The sequence below is a fragment of the Argiope bruennichi genome, chromosome 1 (genome assembly GCF_947563725.1).
Source record: "Argiope bruennichi chromosome 1, qqArgBrue1.1, whole genome shotgun sequence".
NCBI lineage: Eukaryota > Metazoa > Arthropoda > Arachnida > Araneae > Araneidae > Argiope > Argiope bruennichi.
Window position 1 is genome coordinate 22,507,892 of NC_079151.1, and position 12,640 is coordinate 22,520,531.

Genomic DNA, 12,640 nt, shown 5'->3' on the forward strand with positions numbered 1-12,640 from the left:
AGTGTCATATCGATATCTCTACTAAGCAGAAATATGACAGAAAAGAGATCTGCTTTTATTTTGATTTCAATGTATGGAATTTGTATTTGTAACGTGTTTGAACACAGGTTAAGATTTCGCAATTTCTTTTTCAAAATTTTTACTGTCTATTTTTGTTGCTCGGCTCAGATTTGGCGTAAATTTTGTGGTTTTGCTGAATTTAGTATCCAATCTTTGGCGATTTTTTGGGAGGTTGCACTTGATTGCTGGTATGTGTTAATGCTCAAGAACAAGGAATCATATTTTACTTATTTTCAACGCTGTCTTGATTTAAATCATATTTTTGAGCTGCATTTACATGCATGTGAAGTCCCTCGGGAGGGGGAGGGCACCTCGAAATGAGGATGAGATGCTTCCGGCATGGTGGTTGGATTTCGCCATCCTGGAGAGTACACAAATAAATGGGAGATCTGACTCCTCCCATCGATGACGGGACGTATTTCCTTCGGGGTGGGTTGTATCGTGGCCGGTGATGACCCTTAGGACTCAACCACAGTTCCCGCCAGTGTTGCTGTTGCGGCGGTCCGGTCATTCAGCCTTATGGTTTAAATCCGTGTGCCTTCGTGGCGGGTCGGAGAATTAGTTGGTTGATTTACAAGCATGTGAAAGTACCAACCTACAGATGATCCATCTCTGGATGGATTTTGTTCTGAATCTGATACGGAATCTATATTCTAGATGCTGAACTTGTGTCACAAATTTTATTCACAGATAGAAACATACTTCCAGAAATGTGTCTTTAGGAAACAGTAAAGTCTGAAACGTAGAGATTTGGCACTCAAGCTCGAATCTTTTGTCGATTAGAATACCTTATTAGTAATACTTCGTATATGAGACAGTAAAAAAAAATTGGAAAGAATTGAAAAATGTAATTTCATTTTTTTTAGAAAATCGTAAAGCCGCAAACTTGTGTTTCCACACAAAAATACAAATGATCATACAAAAATATGGATTTTAATATGACAAAGACTTTTTATCCAAAAGTCTATGTTACCTAGTCAGTAGTGAATAAAAAGAGTTTTTTCATCAAAAAATCTGAATCATGGATAAGAGAACCCAGGAACGGCGGAGAGAAGAAACGCATTGTTGTTGGATATTATAGAAAATCAATTTCTCGAACACTTTAGTTATTAAAAAATATTACGCTTATTGTGTGTGTGTGTGTGTGTGTGTGTGTGTGTGTGTGTGTGTGTGTGTGTGTGTGTGTGTGTGTGTGTGTGTGTGTGTGTGTGTGTGTGTGTGTGTGTGTACATATTTGATTCCCATTCAACAACCAAAAAACAAAAACCGAACTTGCCAATGGGTGGTGCAGCCATACAACATCTATGTTTGAATTCAATATAATACATTCTATTATTAGATTTAATTATTTTTATCTAATAGTGTTGGCTGAGCATACAATTTCAAGATCTTTTGGATGAAAATTAAATCCAGATGTTCAATTTTCTTTCTTATACAATTTTTTAACCTGAATTACTAGCTATATAATATTTACTCGCATACTGACTATAATATAAGAATACTCATTAATGTAAAACTATAGCTATACACACTAAAGTTAAAATTGTACTACTTAACCCTTGACATATGAATTTACTTAACTTCCTAATTAGATGCTACATCTTATTTAGGACTAATTATTATTTTTCTATAATATAAGGAAATTTGAGATAATGATGCATTTTTAAGTAATTTTTGTATTTTAAATTAATCGATACTTTTACGTAATTGCAGATTTTAAAATTAAAAATTCAATATATCGATGCTCGCATCGGACTCGTCATTGTATGTGAAGAGGTTAATACTATCACACGCTCTAATCATTTTATGCATATACACTACAATAAAAACTGCATCTACTTGGCTTTTTCATAAACTTTTGGAGAAGATAAATATATGTAATTCTTTTCAAACACATTTGCTACACGGAAATACAAGACCTGAAAAAGATTTTCCAGGATGATATGTAGACATCAACAGACTGATTTCGCGGATAATATTCAGTTTAGTTTCTATGATGATCATTTGATCAGAGATTTCGCACTACTATGAATCTTCTAAATTATAGGTTTATAGTAAATAACTTCGTAACAAAAGTACTTTTCCAATAAAAGCCTTGTTAACGCGTAACCTGAAATAATTTGTTTACGCTTATTTAGATTTTTATGGTTATTTTGTAGATGCCGGTTATATTGTTAACGTTAGAAAACGTTAACAACATTTTTTTCTCTGCAATTTTTAAACTAAATTTTAAAGGGAAAAAAATGCATTTTACTAAGATGACGAAATTTACAAAAAATAAAATTTTGCATCACAAGCGCTGAATTTTTATTGCAGTTTCCCAAGTGTGTCTGATGGGATTTACCTGACTAAGAATGAGAAAACATTAAGGAAGAAAAATATAACAATGGTATCTTAGGAGACGAATATTTAATTTCAATTTAACAATAGGAGATTCTGCTGATAAGAGAAGTGTGAGGAGTTGTTTATTTTCTCACAGAGGTGTAGCCGCTCACACCATTCTTCGATCATCTGGTACAATAAAATATATCTCTTTATCATCAAAAAGAAATTATTTAGAATCAGTTTAATTTCCCATTGTGGCTTCCACTATTATAGTATCGAAGATCGTATCAATTAATAGTTTGAAAATAAATTATAAATGATTGCTGAATGTCTTTTTCATACTTCAATCAGTAGGAAATAATTGCCATGTATATATCAATTTATTTATTAAAATGTGGAAGTCTTAATTATTTTAATGAAATGCATTCCTTGTGAATTTGTTTAGTACTCTAATACTTAATGGAATTTTAAGCAACAAATGTTTCCATTTAGATATAGTAATAACGTTACTATATTATAACGTTACTTTACTAAGTAGTATTACTATATCGACTTGTTATTTAAGTAAAATACATTATAGCGCTTTATTTTTACTTTATATTTATTTTTCTGGTGCAATGATATTTCCATGTCGATTTTAAGTTGTTTCTTTATATTGATTTTTATGCATTTTTATTTAATCTGACTCATGATTGTAAAGATGAAATTTGTAAATTAATTTTTCCCTCACACTCTCGCATGCTTGAAATTTTATACTTAATGTGTATTCATAATTACAACTCACTATTTCAATATTTTCATTTTTTTCTCATTTTCTTAATTATTAGTTAATTGATTCAATTCCATTTCATTTTGAATCGATAGTTTTAAATATTAGATGAGGATTAAGAAAAATTTTAAGATTCTACAGTATTTATAATAAGGAATTGTTAAATATGATAAAGATTAAAAAGTAAAAAATATTAGAGAGAGTGAAAGGTTTTTGAGGACACGAGTTCATAAAGTATTGAAAGAGAATTTTTTTTCCATCAAAAATATGGATGCCAAAATAAAACCATATAAATGGATACGTTGGAAACAATATTATAAAGAAAGACGGCTAAATGAATATTTTAAGAAAAAAAAATACCTAATCATTCATTAGAAATAAAAATGTATTGTAAATTTTATTGAATTTCAATTCGCTTAGTATTCAGTTATAGTTAGTAAATCATTTTCTTTGACTACCACATTTCTAAATAAAATACTTTGCTTTATAGAATACAGGTATATTCCCTTTGAACGCCTCTACCATCATGTTTAAATTAATTAATGAAATTATGGCAAAATTATAGTGTAGAGAAATACATTTTATGTAAATAAAATTGATAGTTAAATCTATAATAGAAAGCAAACTTTGTACTTCTCATCATTTTTCATAATACAGGACCAATAATAAACAATTTACATACCTATTTCAAATGACAGAAATGAAAAATGCATTAAATTTATGAAATTAGGGCAGAATTGCAGTGTAGAGAAATATATTTTGTATAAATTAAACTAACAAATCTAACGCGAAGTAAGGTAAGCATTAAAGCTTGGGTCACCTATTATAATATAGGACTAAAAATTAACCATTTACATTTTTATTTAGTTGTAAACTAAAAGATGCAATTTTATCCAATATATCTAAATCATCTATAAAACACTAATATATCAACTATAAATAATAAAATAAGGAAATATAGTTCTTACAAAAGATAATTTTTAATTGAATGTAAATTGTGCAATGGTTAGTTCTTCGTCATTTTGATTCTAGATGCCATGAAAAGGGAAAATTTATATTACATATTTTATACACACACACATACTATATATAACTGGGCATTTTCTTTTAAAGACAGTTAAACATTGGTAGGGATGAAAACTGTTGCCCATGACAATGTCTTTTCCAGCTTTGTAATGATTATTTTCATATTAAACCTATTAAGAATTGTTTCAATTATTCTTAGTCAACTCTCAACCCTTTTCTCCTCGTTCAACTTGAGAAATTTATAATACTGGTCTCTACAAATTTATAATCCAGATTCCATTCATATAGCTCATCTTTGCTATTTTATTTATATAACTTATCTAAAGACAGTATTTATTTTTAGATACAATCTTAGCGAATATTATATTCAAATTTCTCTCTTCCAGATTTGAAATTTTCTTTTCTCCTTCACGATATACAGATTTAGCTGTTTATTTTAAAATTTCAGAGTCATTATGGTCTTGTTCTTTTCTGTGGTTTTATAACCTGAAAAAGAACGCGATAATAAATATCAGAAATTTTAGATGAATGATCCAGGATATACAGAAAGTTTTTACTATTTAATGCTCTTCAAGAGTCAATAATTTGCAGTTCTAACGCTTGGTAAATTTTTTCTGTGGTTTTATAACCTGAAAAAGAACGCGATAATAAATATCAGAAATTTTAGATCAATGATCCAGGATGCACAGAAAGTTTTTTCTATTTAATGCTCTTCAAGAGTCAATAATTTGCAGTTCTAACGCTTGGTAAATTTTTACAAGTTATGTTCAAACTTAAAATTATTTTTTTTACGGCAGAAAATAAAATATAGTGGAAATCCTCAAACAGTTTTTAAAGTTAAGAATAAAGAAATCTAATTCTTCAAAATTTGATTTTTCTTTACATAGAAAGAAAAGCAATTCCATCATTGCAGGCATAAACAAGAGCTGTAAAATAAACAACAATAATTCTCTACCTAAGGATATGAGTATAAACTCGATTTAATTCAGCTATTCGCTACAACAGGACAGTCGATACTGAGATAAGGTTAGGGATACGAAGTGAAGCAATCTTTCCTATTAGTAAAAGAGTATTTTTTAAATATTTTCTCTTTAAAATTTTATTTTCCCTTCGAGAAATTTCGAATTTGTGAAATAATCAAATTATCTCTTAGGATGCTTTCATGAATACCATTTTTTTTGTTTCAACACTATTTTTTTTCTTACATTTCGATAATTATCCCTCAGGAATATTTGGTATTATTTTTAAATTTTGAAGTCATTTTTATTATTTGGGCCCCATCCGGTGGAATCGTGCCTTACAGAATGAGTAACACTGCTTAAATTGCAATTTTCAGTAATCATTTTTTTATGCTTATATCACGTTCAAAGATTTGAAAAAAAATTATTAAAAATTCTTTAGGTAGCCTACATCTGTATAAATAATAACTATTCAAAATGTGAAACAGATTGCTAATGATCAAGCTCACAGACCTTTGAATGAGCAGGCCTTTAAATAAAAACATTGGATAAAATTCTAAACAATTTAAGAGATTGGTTATACTGATTTCCACTCGAACGGAGATTGTTTTCTTGAAATGTTTCATGAGCCGAAAAAGGAAGTCATCTCTTTTAATTAACTTGTATGTTTTTTTAAAGATATCAAACTATTAAAATATAACGGTTTACTATCATCACGGTGGTAACTAATCCAATCACAAAATAAGCTAACTTAGAATAATGGGTATTGTAGATTACATTTAAAGTTTATAAACTTCATCCTTTTTTTTTTTTTACTATAAGTATAAGCTTTTTTTATCTTTGTGCTTAATTAGCCATTAATTTCCCAAATTGACCCACTTCCTAGTTATAATTCAGTAAGTTCTTTCATTAAACTTCTAAAAATAACTCGCAAAAGCCTTATACTACTTCATTTAGCTTGCAAATCAAAACATGATGGTTTAAAATAAAGCAATCTCTTTCAACACTAGTTGGCAACTCTAAATATAACTAGTTTTGAGTTGAATTTGCGTCAGCCAAGCGCATATTTCCTTGTTATTTCCTTTTATAACACGTTTATATTCTTTTTACTTGTTCGTAACGTTAGAAAATCGCAAAGCATTAAAAACAATATTTCAAAGTCAAGGTTAAAGCGATTATTTTTCACTCTCTTTCCAAAATGCATCAGAGAAATTAATGCGTCAGGCTTCCTGTAATTACAGATCATGTATATTTATCATGATATTTCAGGCTATCTGAAGTACCAACGGTTTTCACTTTAACAGATAACTGTTACCTTAAGGGAATATTATAATTTTCAGCTGCGTGCAAAATGTTTTTCTAATTGACTTATTTAAATATATCGGAATCTTTACTTTGATGCAAATTAAATAATTTATTTAGAAATCACTAAATAATCGAAACAAGAACAATTTGGTTTAAATAAATTAACATGTGAAAGAACACTACCCCCCCCCCTCAAAAAAAAAAGGCTCTGTATTTTTCTGATATATTCGTTTATTTCGTACCATATTCAAATACAATTTTTTAAATCATTTTTACAAGTTAAAAGTATGATTGTTATTATGGATGTACATAAAACAAACTTTTATAATTTTCCTACAACAATATTAATTTCTTTAATATTGTATAACAATTGTAAGTGTTTAATTTGTAAAAAAAATAATTTGTTTTTAAATAATTTCAAATTAATTTAAATGATCCAAGCTAAAACATGTGTGGGCAGGATATTATAATTCAATGAATATTTAGAATTTTGATCCATCCAGAAAATGGTATGGTTCATATGATTTATACAAAATTTATTCTTTTACATAACCATTGAAAAAGCTTCAAGTGAACCAAAATTCTTATTCGCATGTATTTCATATTCACTTATCATGTATAAAAGAAGTGCAAATAAAATTGGTATATGTGCACTTAATAATTTATTATGTGAAAATGAATGTATTTAATTTATATAAGATACTATATTTTTTTAATTTTAAAATAAAAAGGTATGCTTGTTTTATAGCCATACATTTATCAGCACTATGTAGAATATCAGTTTCTGAACCGGTAGGTCATCAATTCGAGGCACGATTCTAAGAAAAAACTGTCATCTTTGCAAGCTTAATAAACATTTAGGAATCGTTATAGTTCCGAAAGATATAATACCTTATAATGATTGTGCATGCGTCGAAATTTGAAAAAAAAATGGATTTCATCTATAAAACAAAAAAAATCTATCTAAACCTATCTAAATGATTGCAGTTGTTTATATTGTAATTTTAATGCTAATGAATATGTATTCAGAACAATCCAGTATGTTGTGGACATATTCATTGTTAGCCAATTCATCAAAAAACATTTTAATATTCAATAAATACTTTTCTCACAATGCATTTGCACACAGTTTCAGGCGAATCAGTTTCTGTAGTAAAGGTGATATGTAAAAAATTTCAAAAAGGATAAATGAATCTTAAAATCTCGTGTACTACAGCAAAGGTAAATATCAAGTCAATTTTAATATTTTTCAATTTTTTTATTTTTTTTATTTAGGGAGTATATTCAAGGAAACATTTATCAGTATACTTAAAAAAAAACAATATTTTTCTTTATTTTTATTCGAGATCAGATTATGTAGAAAAGATTTCATTAAACAAGTATACAGTTCGTTTTATATTGCTCTGATTTCATGATATTTGATTGATTTCTCTGATATTTGCTCTGATTTCATGACTGATACTTATTTCATGCAACATAAAAAAATTATATATTTTATCAGGTTAATTTTCTTTAAAAATGTAATATAATTAATTTTTTTGTTATTACTGTAATATACAGAGTACAGAGTAAGATTTAAGCGTTCTATTTGTAGTTATACATAGATTTTATCATCCATGTTTTACATGCTTTTATTAAACTTGTTTCTTGCTTGTAAAAATGGAATACTTAACTGATTTTTGTGCGTTCTTACTAATACACAAGAATTGAAATGTTATATCCAGTATATATTCTTATACCAACTTAATATTTCCAAATGATAATCATTTAATTTCAATTCAATTCTATATGTTCGGTGCTAACTGGTTATGGTTGTTGGAAAATATCACTTTTAAGATTATTTTTTTAAAACTTATGATAATGAATTATATATTAAGAACTGATGGGAAAAAATTAAAACAAATTATCTTTTCATACACTTTTAAAGATGAATGTTTAATAATTGCGCTATTAAAATTTTTTAAGCATTCCGATATAAGTATTGTACTTACACAAGTCTTGATTTTTCGTAGATAACTCGAAGCAAATTACTCCAAATTTAACATAAAATGTTATTTTATAGAGAATTTTTGCATTTTTAAAAAAAATAAAAATGAGTATTTTGTAACATATATGGTTTAATAAATAAGAATTCATTTCCATTTTATTATTTAAAAAATTGGCTGATAATTATTTGTAAAATATTTCTATTAATCTATTGTTTCTATTTTGATATATACCACATCTTTTGCTTAAATATCGAAATTTTGAATTGCAATATTGTTTCAATAGCAAAAACGACGTTACATAATCTGGAATTGTCACTAGCCACTTATTGAGAATTGTTGAAAAATCTCTTAACATTATTATTATGGGTCAAGAAGCTTGTAAGGAAACTGTGGTATCAAACAAGCGTGTAAAGATGAAACAAAGTATTTTCTTTTTGATTAGCCATCGATCGACATTTACAGTGACCTTGAACATCAAGAATCTCACCTTGAACTTTCGTCCCACTCTTGATAGGGAATTTCCTCCGAAAGTTCACTGTGGAAAACTTTCAAATACCACAATTATCATGTTACACAGAAGTCTTATTATAAAAACACTTGTGCAGACCTGAATAAAGAATGAAACTTTACCGAAGAAGCACTAACTGTACAAATTTATCTCTAGGAAAGATAATAACAGTTTTGACCTGTTAATATACATCCATTTCTACGAGACCAGAATTATTTTCCCTAATGTATCTAGAAACAGGTATTTGTATATTTTTTTGCTAAATTGTTTCTTTACCTAGAAATCTAATTAATTAATAAATAGTTAATAATAATACTAATAACAATATTATTCAAAAAAAATTATCCCACAATATTTAAAATGGTTGTAATTGATGTATCTCTTCTCATATTATTGTGAAAAAAATTATAAAAAAAAATTCTCTGCAAGCTGGAAAGCAAAGATTCCTTTACATCTAAGTTACTATTAATGTTAGTCAAATTTAGAGCTTAAAATTCCCATACTTTCATGCTGTAAAATCACTTTACAGTCCCTAACTTCGAGGATACTGCCAGTTATCGAGAAATTTTAAATACAAAAGTTAGTTGTCTTAATGAGGCGCTAATTTGGCTAATTAGATTTTTTTCTTACTTTAATATTAAGAAAGTTATAGCGAAATGAAAATTTACACCCCCCATCATTTCCCCCACCTTTGAACTAGATGGCCCGTTTAGGAACTAGTCAGAGATTTTTATATTTCTAGTAACATATTCCAATCCAGTTAAAATTTAAATAATATTACTTTAGTAATCCTGATTACAAGATAACATGAGCAAAGCGTATACGCATATATGTATAAGCTTTTAAACGAAGGGTGGTTTGGGGTTTTACAGATAAACGGTCAAATTTTCCGTTGTCATCTTGTCATGAGAATGACTGCAGTAGGTAATCTTCCTATAAGAGTCTGCCTAAGAAAAAGTACAAAAGAAAGGAATGGCAGAACTTCTAGACAACTTTTGGAGTATGTATTGCAATAACATATTGTGCAAAGAAAAAAAATTCACATGACTAAGCAGTCCGTAACACATGCATAATTCATTCGCCGTTGTGAGATGATTCGGTTAGATGCCTAATTAATTTTAAATCATATCGCGGTGCGTTATAATGTAATTATAATTTTTATCATAAGCATCTAAACGTCACTCAATGTTATCAATACATATTAAGAAGAGATAAGAAATGTGAATAAATTATTTAAGATGTTCTTTAGAAACAATTTCATTACTGTATTAAAATATTTTTAGAATTTTTTTTTCTACAAGATCTACAAATTTACTATCAGGAGGCATTAATAACAAAGAATTAAAATTTAATTCATTTAAGGCTTAATTGAGTATTAAGTATTAATCTGGTGCACTGGTGGAGACTGCACAAATTTACAGCATTTCCATCGTTTAGTTCATCACAAAAGGAGTGAAAAATTGATTGCCGAATTCCTTACTTAGGCCGGAATGGGGAAAATTAGATAAAAGTATTTGAAAGTTATAATTTTTCCTTGGTGTTCACTTTCTTCTTAATCAATTTTTTTTTTTTTTTTTTTTTTTTTTTGCTTTTTCTTTCATTATAATCTGGAATGCATGCTGACAAAATTTGGCATTCTGGTGACTACTGATTTTCATGTTTTGTGTGCTTCAGTTAGGATATAATAGTTCCATTTAGTAAAAATTTTATGAACTGCGATTTTAGTATCTAACCAGTATTGCCAATCACTGTTAAAGTATATTTCATTATCAAATATGAATTTTAAAACAAATGTTAACTATGAGAGAAATTATATGCTAATACTTATAAATCTACACTAATTTGACATTTTTGTTTTCTTATTATGATGTCTTATGATTTTTTTGTCTTATAAATGGCGAATTCATAAATAACCCATGCGGGTTAGTTTTCAATGTTTCTTCTTATATTTCTTTCTTTTCCCGGATTGCATAACTTTCCATCCTTACGGCTTGATTTTCTAGAGTTGCATGATGATTTTTGTGATTGCTTTGCGCAATTTGGAAATTTGAAACTCATTGAAATTCTATAAAGAGATCCTTAACATATTAAAGGTTCGCTCTTAAAAGTTTCTAATTCTTCGATTTGTTTATCTTAAGTACCTGATATTTAGTTATTAGCGTTGGAATAAAGGAAATCATGTCCATTGATAGCCAACACACAGACACATAAAAAAATTCTCTCATACCAATATGGTATTATCTATTTCAATATTTGTGTTTGTCTGCTAATATACTCTAATTCATATGATGTATGATTTAATATCGCATATGTCATTTCCATAGTTCATCAAACATTTATAAATTTATAATAAAAACAATTTAATTCCAATCTAGAAATAAAATATTGAAAATGTTTATTAATCACTTTTTAATAAATTGTACCAACAGCATTTGAAATTGAATTGTGATGCATTTTAGTTCCTATATATTTTTATAAAATGGTGGTTAAATCTTATTTTTATTTAATTCAAAGAATAAATTAATTCAATTCCGATGGTGTTCGATGGTTCGAAGCAGACAAAAGATAGTGTGTAAATATAGGTGTTCATCATGATAATTTTATATTAAATAATAAATTAACTAAAATTAATATTATTCTTCTGATCAAAAATAAATTTAAAAAATTAAAAAAATTATACGCGAAATTCTCAGCTTTTACTCGTTGTAACCTGTAAATTGATTAACCTGTAAATCATTTTAATCTTTTTTTTTATTCCTCTTTTTGCTAAAATGTTGCTCTTTATATTAAATGTTTCTCACGTCGGTATTTCGAGGTCATGATTGCCATCGTTTTTCTCCAATAAAAGCAACTTTTGGTTTGCAGATGCGAATGTAAAATGTTAATATTGTAAGAATTTAACTTATGTTTGCATTTCTTATAATAGATATTATGATTTAAAATGCAATTCTTTTTCTAAATCATAAGGAAAATCGAGATTTTCAGCATTAATTTAATGATTTCCTTAAAATATGATAATTCTATTGTCTGTTTATTATTTAATATTATTACCGATCTTTTTCAATCAAAAATGGGAAAAAAATTGTAGTCAATCAAAAATGAAAAAAAATTAATATTTGAACCTCCCGCCCGTTTCAACTATCGCATTAATCAAATGAATGAAATTTCAAGAATGCTCATTTTTCAAACATTCATTTATTAAAAAATCATTGACATTTTTTTTAAATTTCTTTTTAACAAAAACTGTGCCTTGTTTATTTATTCATCCATCAAATATAGTATCATCATCACCGATTTGTCGACATATCCTTATTTTTAAAGACAAAAATCGATGGAATTTTGATGATGCATCTTTCAATCAATCATTACTTAAAATAATAAAAACTTTGCACAACTATACACATCTAAAACAATGCATCTAAGAGAGCTGAAAAAATGATTACTTTAAAAACAATCCTTACCTCCAACGATTAATCCCGTTGCACCCTATTTTCAAGTTGAACAAGCATGGTTTGACGATTCCCTCCGAAATAAACCCTCCGGCCTGCCTCCTGCGGTCCAACTTTTTCCGAACAAACGTCACCCGACCTTTTTCCATCGGAAGAGGTGACATAGATCTCCGCATGACAAAACCCGACCACTGAGTAATTGATTTTGAAAAGCACGAATTCCGCGAAAATATTAGAAGAAAGTTGCACTT

General features: G+C 28.0%; 1 protein-coding gene across 1 annotated transcript in view; it reads right to left on the reverse strand.

Moving 5' to 3' along the window:
- LOC129963400 (mucin-2-like) overlaps positions 1-12,640 on the reverse strand; it is a 68,668-nt gene extending 56,028 nt beyond the window's left edge. Inside the window, exon 1 of the mRNA XM_056077762.1 lies at positions 12,402-12,640. The gene's annotated coding sequence lies outside the window, so the exon portion shown is untranslated. The remainder of the gene's footprint in view (positions 1-12,401) is intronic.